This window comes from Mandrillus leucophaeus, unplaced genomic scaffold, assembly GCF_000951045.1.
Source record: "Mandrillus leucophaeus isolate KB7577 unplaced genomic scaffold, Mleu.le_1.0 Scaffold243, whole genome shotgun sequence".
In the NCBI taxonomy this organism is placed as follows: domain Eukaryota; kingdom Metazoa; phylum Chordata; class Mammalia; order Primates; family Cercopithecidae; genus Mandrillus; species Mandrillus leucophaeus.
The window spans coordinates 2,080,253-2,091,699 of record NW_012102510.1 but is presented as its reverse complement, the minus strand read 5'-3'; the positions used below and the strand labels follow the sequence as shown (position 1 = coordinate 2,091,699).

The window sequence follows — 11,447 nt, the reverse complement described above, 5'->3', positions numbered from 1 at the left end:
AGTAGCTGGGACTACAGGCGCCCGCCACCTCGCCTGGCTAGTTTTTTGTATTTTTTAGTAGAGATGGGGTTTCACCGTGTTAGCCAGAATGGTCTCGATCTCCTGACCTCATGATCCACCGTCTCGGCCTCCCAAAGTGCTGGGATTACAGGCTTGAGCCACCGTGCCCGGCCGCTGAGATAATTTCTTTTCTTTCTTTTCTTTTTCTTTTCTTCTCTTCTCTTCTCTTCTCTTCTCTTCTCTTCTCTTCTCTTCTCTTCTCTTTTTCTTTTCTTTTCTTTTCTTTTCTTTTCTTTTCTTTTCTTTTCTTTTCTTTTCTTTCTTTTTTTTAATGGAGTCTCGCTGTGTCGCCCAGGCTGGAGTGCAGTGGCGTGATCTTGGCTCACTGCAACCTCTGCCTCCCTGGTTCAAGGCTCCTGCCTCAGCCTCCCGAGTAGCTGGGATTATAGGTGCCCACCACCATGCCCAGCTAATTTTGTATTTTTAGTAGAGATGGAATTTTGCTGTGTTGGTCAGGCTAGTCTTGAACTCCTGACCTCAGGTGATCCACCCACCTCGGCCTCCCAAAGTGCTGGGATTACAGGCATGAGCCACCACGCCCAGCCAGCAAGAGATAATTTCTCGGCACCATCAGTTGCTAGATTGCATGTGAGTTCATTAGATTGTATGTGTGTCATACCAAAGAGATAACTAGAAATTAAATGCAACTCTAAAAGTTTGTTTTGCAATGTTATAAATGTTAATGCAGCAAACAATTCTACAAAGACTAGAATTATGTTATAATCTAATATCTATTATTGTATCTTGTATTGTTACTTAAATTTTTAGGTATTTATTGGCTTAACCAAATATATTGTTTTTCCTTAAGTTATTTAACTATTGCACTCTTCTTTCATTAATTCACTCAAATATTCACTGGCTGTTTACCTATTTTTAAATGTATTTCCCTTTTTAAAGGCCAGGTTTATTGAGGTATAATTTACATACAACAAAATTCATTTCTTTTAAATATACAGTTCAATGAGTTTTGACACTGCATACACTTGTGTAATCACCACCAAAATCAAGATAATAGAACATTTCTATCCCCCTGGAAATCTGCTTTTGCAGAACATGCCCTTCTCCTACCCTAGCTCTTGGCAACTACTCATCTGTTTTCTGTCTCTATAGTTTTGCCATTTTTAAAACATCATGTATTAGATAACCTTTTGTTTTCTAGCTTCTTTCACTTAGCATAATGCTTTTGAGATTCATCTGTGATGTAATGTGTATCAATAGTTTGTTCCTTTTTTATTACTGAGTAATATTCCATTGTCTGGATATATCACAGTTTACTTATATATTCGCCATTCATTGAACATTTGGGTTGTTTTCAGTTATGAAGTATTATAAATAAAGCTGCTATGAACATTTGCTTACATGTCTTTGTGTGGGCACGGGTTTTCATTTCTGTTGGAATAAATACCCAAGGTGAGATTCCTTTGTTGCATGGTAAGTGTATGTTTAACTTTAAAAACCTGGCAATCATTTTCAAAATATCTGAACATTTTTCGTTTCCATCAGCAATGTATAAGCTTTTCAATTGTTCCACACCTTTACCAACTTTTGTTATTTAGGAATTTTAAATTTTATCCATTCTAGTGTGAAATGGTATCTTATTGTTTTAATTTGCATTTTCCTACTGACTAATAACGTTGAACATCTTTTCTCATGCCTATTTGCCATCCATATATCCTCTTTGAAGTCTCTGTACTTGTTTGCCCATTTTAAATTTATCTTTTTTTGTCTAATTGAGTTGTGTATTTTATATTTTCTGGATACCAATCCTTTGTCAGATACATGGTATGCAATATTTTCTACCTGTCTATGGCCTGTCTTTTCATTTCCTGAACTGTGTCTTTTGAAGAACAGAAATTTTAAGTTTTTGACAAAGTCCTGTTTATCAGTTATTTTTTCCTTTATGGTTTGTGCTTTTTGTCTTTATCTTAATACATTCTTAATAGGTTAACTATTTTGTATATCAAATTAATAGCTCTCACAGTCATTAATTGTTACTTTATTCTTACAATAATAAAGATAAATATATCTCTCAATAGATTAATACAATTTTTACTCCATCTTACATATAGACTTAATAAATACAAATGATACACTTTTTATATTACTCAGATTGTTATGCTGGTCACTGTGCCAGCATGCAATAATTGGTCACTAACAGTTAAGGGATACCAAAAATGATATTGCAGGAGACGTTCAGTTACTTCTGAAGATCAGAGATGATTTTTGCCTAAGTCAAGCTTTGGGATATCCCTAATTTATATTGGCTGGTTCTTTGTGTTTGTTTTGGCATTAAGTACAGATTTAAATCTTTCCATGAAGAGACTCAAGCGCAATCATAATTTTTCACAAGACTAAGTCATATGTTGGCTACCCAAGCATTTGCTGACTATTTGTTGTACAGGGACACAGGCCCTACTCACAAGGATGGCTATGGGAACATTATGCAAAGGGAGTTATTAAGAAATTAGCTTTGCGATCCCTCTGGGATATCTTCCTCCTCCTATGGAATCAAGAGAGTGGTTTGGATGAGGCTTGTGGCCTTTAACATTTCATGCGTATAAGGATCACTGTCATCCAGACATTGGAACTTTTAAAATTCCATGACTTTCTTTCACTATACCAGAGTAATTGTGACCCAGCTTCATTTGCTTAAATGCAGAGTTAAGGGTTTGCTGAATTTTTAGTGTTTAAGAGATTGTGTTGGGACACCAGGTGATAGGAAGAGAAAATAAAAGGTTTCTGCCCCTGAGTTGACACTCTTGAGTGGAACACAACTGTGCACAGTGAGCCAAAGGGTGAGGCAGGCTGTGTGGCCGAGTTTAGGGTATGTGGGGATCAGTTGTAGGAGATGAGACAGGAAACATATTCAGACAATAGATTGTGGGGGACCTTGATTGCCCTTGTGGGGCCCAAGGCTTCATTCCATTAAAAAGTGAATTGGCATTCATGAGTGAAGGCTTGGGCTGATTTAGGCCTACCTGGGAGTGACCCTGGCCTCCTATGCTCTATGTCATTGAAAACAGTAAGAGTTAAGATAATTGGGGGATGTTGTGCCTGCCTTGGTTGTCGCATGGAGCTGCCCCTCCACTGGGAAACTGTAAATTGGCATGGGAAATTTGGCATGCCTGAGGGTGGTATGAAAGATTGACAGGAAAAGGGGCTGTGGTTTTCTTCATCAACAAAATCCACAAACAAGGGCGGGAGCAGTGGCTCACGCCTGTAATCCCAGCACTTTGGGAGGTTGAGGCGGGTGGATCACGAGGTCAGGAGTTCGAGACCATCCTGGCTAACACAGTGAAACCCCGTCTCTACTAAAAATACAAAAAATTAGCTGGGCGTGTGGCAGGCGCCTATAATCCCAGCTACACAGGAGTCTGAGGCAGGAGAATGGTGTGAACCCGGAAGACGGAGCCTGCAGTGAGCCAAGATCACGCCACTGCACTCCAGCCTGGGCGACAGAGTGAGACTCCATCTCAAAACAAACAAACAAAATCCACAAACATCTTGCCCATCATCTGTGGCAATCATATGTGACCTGTGTGGATGAGGGGCAGAAGTAGCTGTAGACTTGGGTAGCTGCCATGCCTCCCATTGAGATGAAGCTGCAGATCCTGATGGGTTTCCTCTCCTGTGTCCTAATATAAAGGTAAGTAAACATTGTATTAAATGGAAACCAGTGTGTGTCTTGGGACTCTGGTTGCCGCTTGATCTCGTCACCATAACTGTGCCACTGCACTGACACCTTGAAATGGAAGGTTAGCATTACGAACTGGGCTAACTGGACTTGTTTTGGGGATGCGGGGGATCTGAATGAGGGTTAGAGCAATGACAAGGTGAGAATAGGGAGGATCATCTGCCTTCAGGACAGGCACTGAGAGTCCTGTCAGCAGTTCTGGCACATGGTCTGGAGAAGAAGGAAGAACAGAACTTCCAACTATAGCTCTGGTGAGAGGTCTGAATGGGGCCAGGAGCTCTTCTTAGCTGTTTAAACATTTTGAAAGTTTTTATTTTAAATAACAAAATTTAGCAGTGCTTATATATGCCAAGCAGCATTCCAGGCATTTTATTTATTTTTATTATTTTGTTTTTGAGACAGGGTCTTGCTCTGTTACCCAGGCTGCAGTGCAGTAGTGTGATCACGGCTCACAGCAGCCCCAACATCCTGGGCTCAAATGATCCTCCCAACTTCGGCCTCCCAAAGTGCTAGGATTGCAGGAGTGAGCCGTGGCTCCAGGCCCATTCCAGACATTTTATAAATATTAACTCATTTAATTCTTCTAACAACTCAATACCATTTATAGTTTCCTGATGAGAAAATTGAGGCACAAAGAAGTTGAGTGACTTGCCCGGGTCACGTAGCTTAGTAAATGGTGAAGCTGAGCTTTCAATCCAGGCAGTCTGCCTCTAGACTCCCTCCTCTGAACCCTTCTGATTCCTATAGCTTCTCTTCCCCATTCTTCCTCATAAGACATAAGTGGTTTATGGTTTTGCTCCAGTGTTTGGGTTTCTTTGCGGCTGCTCAAGATCAACCAGTTCTTCGGGAAGGCGAACCCCAAGGCTCCACCGCCCAGCCTGACTGACTGCATTGGCATGGTGGACAGCAGGGCAGAATCCATTGACAAGAAGATTTCTCTATTGGATGCTGAGCTAGTAAAGTATAAGGATCAGATCAAGAAGATAAGAGAGGGTCCTGCAAAGAATATGGTTAAGCAGAAAGCCTTGCAAGTTTTAAAGTAAAAGTGGATGTATGAGCAGCAGCAGGGCAATCTTGAACAACAGCCATTCAACATGGAACAAGCCAATTATACCATCCAGTCATTGAAGGACACCAAGACCACGGTTGATGCTATGAAACTGGGAGTAAAGGAAATGAAGAAGGCATACAAGCAACTGAAAATCGACCAGATTGAGGATTTACAAGACCAGCTAGAGGATATGATGGAAGATGCAAATAAAATCCAAGAAGCACTGATTCGCAGTTATGGCACCCCAGAACTGGATGAAGATGACCTGCAATTCCGGAAGGTGTTCCCACTGACACAAAAAACAAGGATAGAGTTCTTCTGGTGGATGAATTTGGATTGCCACAGATCCCTGCTTCATAGATCAGCATCATTCAAGTATATCTTATAAAACAAACACATATTATGGGACTAGGAAATATTTATCTTTCCAAATTTACCATAACAGATTTATGTTTCTTTCCTTTCTTTGAAGGAAAGTTTAATTACATTGCTCTTTGATTTTTTCCATTAAGAGACTCATTGTTTGGGAAATGCTTTTTTTTTTTTTTTTTTTTTTGTACTAAAATTTGATTCCTTTTTTTCTTATGAAAATTGCACTTAGTTTAAAAGTATCTTTGGCTTGTATGACTTGTTTTCATTCATTAGTAATACTTTGAAATAAAACTAAGGAAATGGAATGTTAAAAATCTATGACAGTGTAACTCTACAGTCTCAAAATGACCTGATAAATCGGTAAGACAAAGATGAGATTATTGGGGCTGTTCATATTATGATTCAGAATCATTTTCTATTGTGGTATTATAGGTTGGTTAAAGTGATGGCCTTTTTGATAGGTTTTGTTGTGTCTTGTGAACAAATCATTTCTGTGTCCAATATTGGAATGGAATTATCACTATTGTATCATGAGTGGGTATTTTGATTCTATGGTTCCCTCAGTATTACATCTTGACTTCTAATCAATAATGAATATTTCTTGATATTTAGTGTATAGGACATTTATTTATACTCAATAAATATTTTTCAAAAGGATATAATTTTAATAATATCACTTCAGCTTAAAAGCTCTACTGTGGAAACCAAATTTAATAGAATTTTAATGTCATTTCAGCCTATAACTCCACTATAGAAACCAAATTAACCATTGTGAGGAAAGAGCAAGGGACAATCTGGGCTTGGGCCCTGGGTCTGCCATTTACTAACTACTGAGTAGTCTATTCAACTTTTCTAAACTTCTGTTTCCTTGTTAGTAAAATCTTGCTAATCTCATAGAGCTTTTGTGAAGAATAATTGAGGTAATGGTCATAAGTACCTTGTTAACCACAATGGGCTATTCTCATATGAGGGATTGTTAACAATAAAAAAGCAACTGCTTCAAAAAAAAGAGAAGTAGAATTAATCATTTTTAAAATGTCATTATTTGTTGCTGCTGTTATTGTTTTGAGAGGGAGTCTCACTCTGTTGCCCAGGCTGGAGTGCAGTGGTGTGATCTCAGCTCACTACAACCTCTGCCTCCTGGGTTCAAGCAATTCTCCTGCCTCAGCCTCCCAAGTAACTGGGACTGCAGGCGTGCACCATCACACCCAGCTATTTTTCTGTACTTTTAGGAGAGCTGAGGTTTCACCATGTTGGCCAGGCTCGCCTTGAACTCCTGACCTGAAGTGATCCACCCGCCTCAGCCTCCCGAAGTGCTGGGATTACAGGCATCAGCCACTGTGCCCAGCCAAAATGTCATTGTTGATGACTGAGTCAGAACACTCACACAGGTTACAGCTGCACAGGGTGACATCACTGGGCAGTTTCCAGGAAGCATGGATTCCTTATGGTGTGTGTGGGTGAATATAGCACCTGCCCTTTGTCTTGTACCCCTGTCCTGCATACCAAGGAAGCCCTGTGCTGTGGTTTTAGGGCCTCATATCACATTTGTTGACCCCCCCTTGCTACTGAGACAGCCCCCTCTCCAAAATTCTTAGGGTTGGAAGGTGTATTTCCCCCTCCTCTTGGCATCGTTGACAGGGTCCATGGCTTTGATGCTCCTGCAGTCTCCTACTTTGCCTTTCCATAGGAGAGTGAGTAAATTTTCTTTGGAAGGAAACCCAGGCAAGTCTGAGCAATGAGTGTGCATTTGGGGCTCTCTGGGATTCAGACATTGCTTTGTGGTGGTGTTTTTGCTTTTGCTTTCTTTTTTCTTTTCTTTCTTTCTTTTTTTTTTTTTTTTTTTTTTTTTTGGTTTGAAGAAATCTTATTGTCAGTTATACCACAGGCTGCCCCACCCAGGCACATTAGTCATGGCAAAGGAAGCAAATCATTCCTTTTTGAAGATGAGCCTTATATTACATGAATCATTATATTAATCCTTACATGAAGTCCATCCGTTATGTGTGGTGGTGATTGTATTTTGTCCATATTTCCTTTGCTGGGTGGGGAGATCAAGTGTAGCTTTTTCATCATGATTTTCGTTTCTTGCTACAAAGTAGTGATTTGGTTTCTAGGTTGGCATTGTAAGGAGCCTAATGCTTTGTCACAGTACTCCAGCTCCTCACACTGCTGGCTGAACAGAGGCTGCTAAAATAGGTTCATCAAGTTGTTTTTTTCATCGTCATGTTTTGTACCAAATGAAGCGTGACACATCCCACTCTGTGACAGAAGCTGTGAGTGACACTCGGTTCTGTGTGGTGGCCTAAAATTACAGAACGTTACCTGCTGCTTACTAAGGAAGAATCTTCTAGAGGTTTTCCCTGTACCTCTGCTTGGAGCCCACAATAGAACTTGTGTATGGCATCTAATAAATTGCAATCCCAGTGTGAAAATGACCTGCAGGCACAGAGAAGAAATAACTTAGTCACATAAAGTTTTGGAGTTCTCAAATCACTCATTTAATGTTATTTTTAAACATCCATCTCTCATTTGGTTACTTTCTTTAATAGTCCAATTCTTTATGTGCAATACAGAAATTGAATATCATAAATGGGATTGATAAAAGTCATTCTTTGCCTCATAGAATTTTAGTTTTTACAAATAACCTTAGTATAATTCAGGTAACTAAGGTATTTGGAGCAACAGTGCTTAAGAACTCTCTATCACTCTCTATTCTCCATTTTTCTGCAAGTAACTCAGTTAGCTAGATTAACAAACATTGTCACAGAAACAAAGTCTTTTTTTAAAAGCTATGGATCCTTGTGTTTATATTTTCAAAAAGCCATAAACAGGCATTTATCCCTTATTAAGAGGACTTAAACAGATGTTTAAACATTAAGACAGTGATGATTTTAAAACATAATAAAACTCTAAGTTAAGGCTTTTGTTTTGAAACCCACATTCATAGCTACTTATATGTGGAACACCTTTGCATTTGGGGGCAACGTGCTATTAAGGCTGTTGACCCTAGTACTCACTACTCACCCCTACACACACACACACACACACACACACACACACACACACACACACACACACACACACACACACACACACACACCAGAGAGAAACAGTGGCTTTTTGGAGCCCAGGACCATCAAAATAGATTTTTAACTTATCAAGCCTTGAACTAGAATAGGAAACTCACATTTGTTCTAGTGTCTATGTGTTTAATAGTTCATACCATGAAGTTATATGTTGATTGCAGATGTGGGAAGCAAAATGGAAAAAAAATGCATCTTGCTAGCAAACATCGCCGACGGCCTTCGCTAACTGCACTTAGCACAATACATAATCATCTTTTCTTTGTTTACTTATTTATGGTCTACCCCTCCCTACCTGCTCTAGACTGAAGTTGAAAAAGGCAAGGCCTTTGCTTGTATTCCTCAAAATCTCGAGAGTCCCCATAGCCTTTGGTGGGTTGACGGCTGTGATAGGGAGGGTATTTTGTCAACCCTGGGCCTTCACTTTGGAAGTCGTGCTGTGTTGTGATTAATTCTAATAAACCCATGCAGCATCTGAAGATAACCCCACAGGAAATTGAATTTTGAAGCAAACGTGTTTATTTCTTGGAAGCTTAATGGATAGATTGGAAGAACAAAAAAAAAAAAAAAAAAAAAAAGAATCATTTGCTTCTAGCTTTGGAAGCCAGAGAAACCACAGGCTGAGGAGCATGCCCTTGTCCCTTAGACTCCTATTAGCTTGCAGCTCTAATTTCTATCCAGGGTAATATGACCAAGGGGAACTATTTGCATCTTTGAAAATTCCACTCTTCTACTGGCTTATAACAATAGAACAGTGCAAATGTATCTTGTGTGTTCTCTACCATTGTGGATAATTACTAATGAAGTCTCTTTCTGGCAATTCTCATTAAGTGATTTAATTTTAGAAGTGGAAAGAACCATACCTATTGGAACACTTGAATTTCAGCAGACTATTATATTAAACTTTATTAAGAATAAGAATTATTCCCTGGAATTTTATAAGATCACCTCAAATCAAATTGTATTTTCAAAAAGGACCATAAAGATAATTGCAGTCAGAAAAAATGTTTTAAATCATTATTAATATAGTTATATGTATAAGGACCGGAGGTGATCCTTTTGTGGGCATGCTGATTTGAAGTCCTTTGTTCAGCCTGTTTGTTCTTAAGTTTGAATTTTGTTGTACTGTGAGACCTGACCGTTAACATCCACTCATGTGATCCTTTATCACTTTTTTGAGAGGTTTTATTCTGGAAATTCAGGATATAGTCTTGGCAGTCTAAAAACGTAGGTGATTTTGCTTTGCTGTATCATCTCAGTGATCCTCGAGGGTTATTTGGATGATCAGTTCCATCAGCTAGGGTCCCCTTTTCTCTTCTCTGCCACGGCTGTGAGGGAGGTCTTGGAGGATGATAATGCCAGGTAGAGGAGGATACAAGGTGTATGTGTGGAATTCTGAGGAGTTGAACATGAATGTTTATGTGTAGGGGCAGATGGCAGTGGGAAGCGAAATTGGCAGATGCCAGTGCTTTGTGGGCCTTGAATGCCATGTTAAGGAGCTTGAATTTTTTTTCCCATGGATGATGAAGCTGCTCAATAATTTTAAGCAGGGCCATGGCATGATTAGCCTCATTTGTGATTCAGAGAAATTAGTCTGGTGGCTGATGGAGAAGGAATGATTGGGGAATCAGGGGAGAAGCAGGGGGGATAGTTAAGAAACGATTGCAGAAAATCCAGTCAGGGAGCTTGAACCAGAGTAATGATAATAAGGAGAAGAGGAGGTGACCAGGAAAATGCTTGAGAAGTAGAGTTGGCAGGAGTGGGAAAGGACAAGATGTAGGGGTGATGAGGTGCTACCCAGTGGCACTAAGTTTTTGTGCTTGAATCAAATAATTGCTCAAGTCCTAGAACTAGAGTTGCTTTCTGTGGAAAATCTTGTTTGTGATTATAGAACTTCTCTTCAGCAGACAAGAATATGCAAGTCAAAATCTTTGATTTCTTTTTCTTAACAAATATCATTACAACCAATATACCTGAAAGCTGTAGCCTATAGATCTTTTACATTACCAGCTATTGAGGTCCTCAGTAATGACCTTAATCATGTTTGTTGTTCATCTTGTTCTTGTCAGAAGGCTGGCTGAAAATTTGGGTATTTGAGAAAGGAATATTCTTAAGTAATATATTACTAGTTTCTCAAAAAATAATTTAAGTCAAAACATCAGGAAATGAAAGATTAGACCGTGTTATTTTGCCCTTCAGCCTTTCACTCCTGGAATTGCCCTTATTGAACCAAACTAACTTTATATCTTTAGTTTTCCCTTAGAGCTACTCATATATGGAATGCCTTCACATTTAGGAGAAAAGTGTTATTAAGGCTATTGACTTTCGTGGCCCCCTCCCCTAATTTCCACAAAACCCTGAGATAGTTTCTTCTTAGAGCACAAGACCAACAAAATATTTTTTTGAGTTATCGAACCTTGAGCTAGAGTAGGAAACCTATGTTTGTTCTAGTGTTTTCCATTTTGTTCTTGTCAGCAAGAAGCACAGAGTTTTAAGCTTATTTTCTATGGTTTTCCTCAAACAACTTTTAAAATTATTATTTTTATTTATTGTGCTCTTTTATTTATTTTATTTATTATGCTCATATATTAACTGGATTTGTGTTTTTAGTTTAACCCATTTTAGTCAGTTGGATAAATATTTTTTACTATACTTTAAGTTCTAGGGTACATGTGCACAACATACAGGTTTGTTACATATGTATACGTGTGCCATGTTGGTGTGCTGCACCCATTAACTCATCATTTACATTAGGTATATCTCCTAATGCTAATGCTATCCCTCTCCGCTACCCCTACCCCATGACACGCCCCAGTGTGTGATGTTCCCCACCCTGTGTCCAAGTGTTCCCATTGTTCAGTTCCCACCTATGAGTGAGAACATGCGGTGTTTGGTTTTCTGTCCTTTGATAGTTTGCTCAGAATGATGGTTTCCAGCTGCATCTATGTCCCTACAAAGGATATGAACTCATCCTGTTTTATGGCTGCATAGTATTCCATGGTGTATATGTGCCACATTTTCTTAATCCAATCTATCATTGATGGACATTTGGGTTGGTTCCAAGTCTTTGCTATTGTGAATAGTGCCACAATAAACATACGTGTGCATGTGTCTTTAGAGCAGCATGATTTATAATCCTTTGGGTATGTACCCAGTAATGGGATGTCTGGGTCAAATGGTATTT

General features: G+C 39.2%; 1 protein-coding gene and 1 pseudogene across 3 annotated transcripts in view; both read left to right on the top strand.

The window, feature by feature from the left end:
- SLC9A7 (solute carrier family 9, subfamily A (NHE7, cation proton antiporter 7), member 7) overlaps nt 1-11,447 on the top strand; it is a 150,336-nt gene that overhangs the window by 29,653 nt on the left and 109,236 nt on the right. The gene's annotated exons all lie outside the window — the stretch shown is intronic.
- Nucleotides 3,886-5,193, top strand: LOC105541709 (annotated as a pseudogene).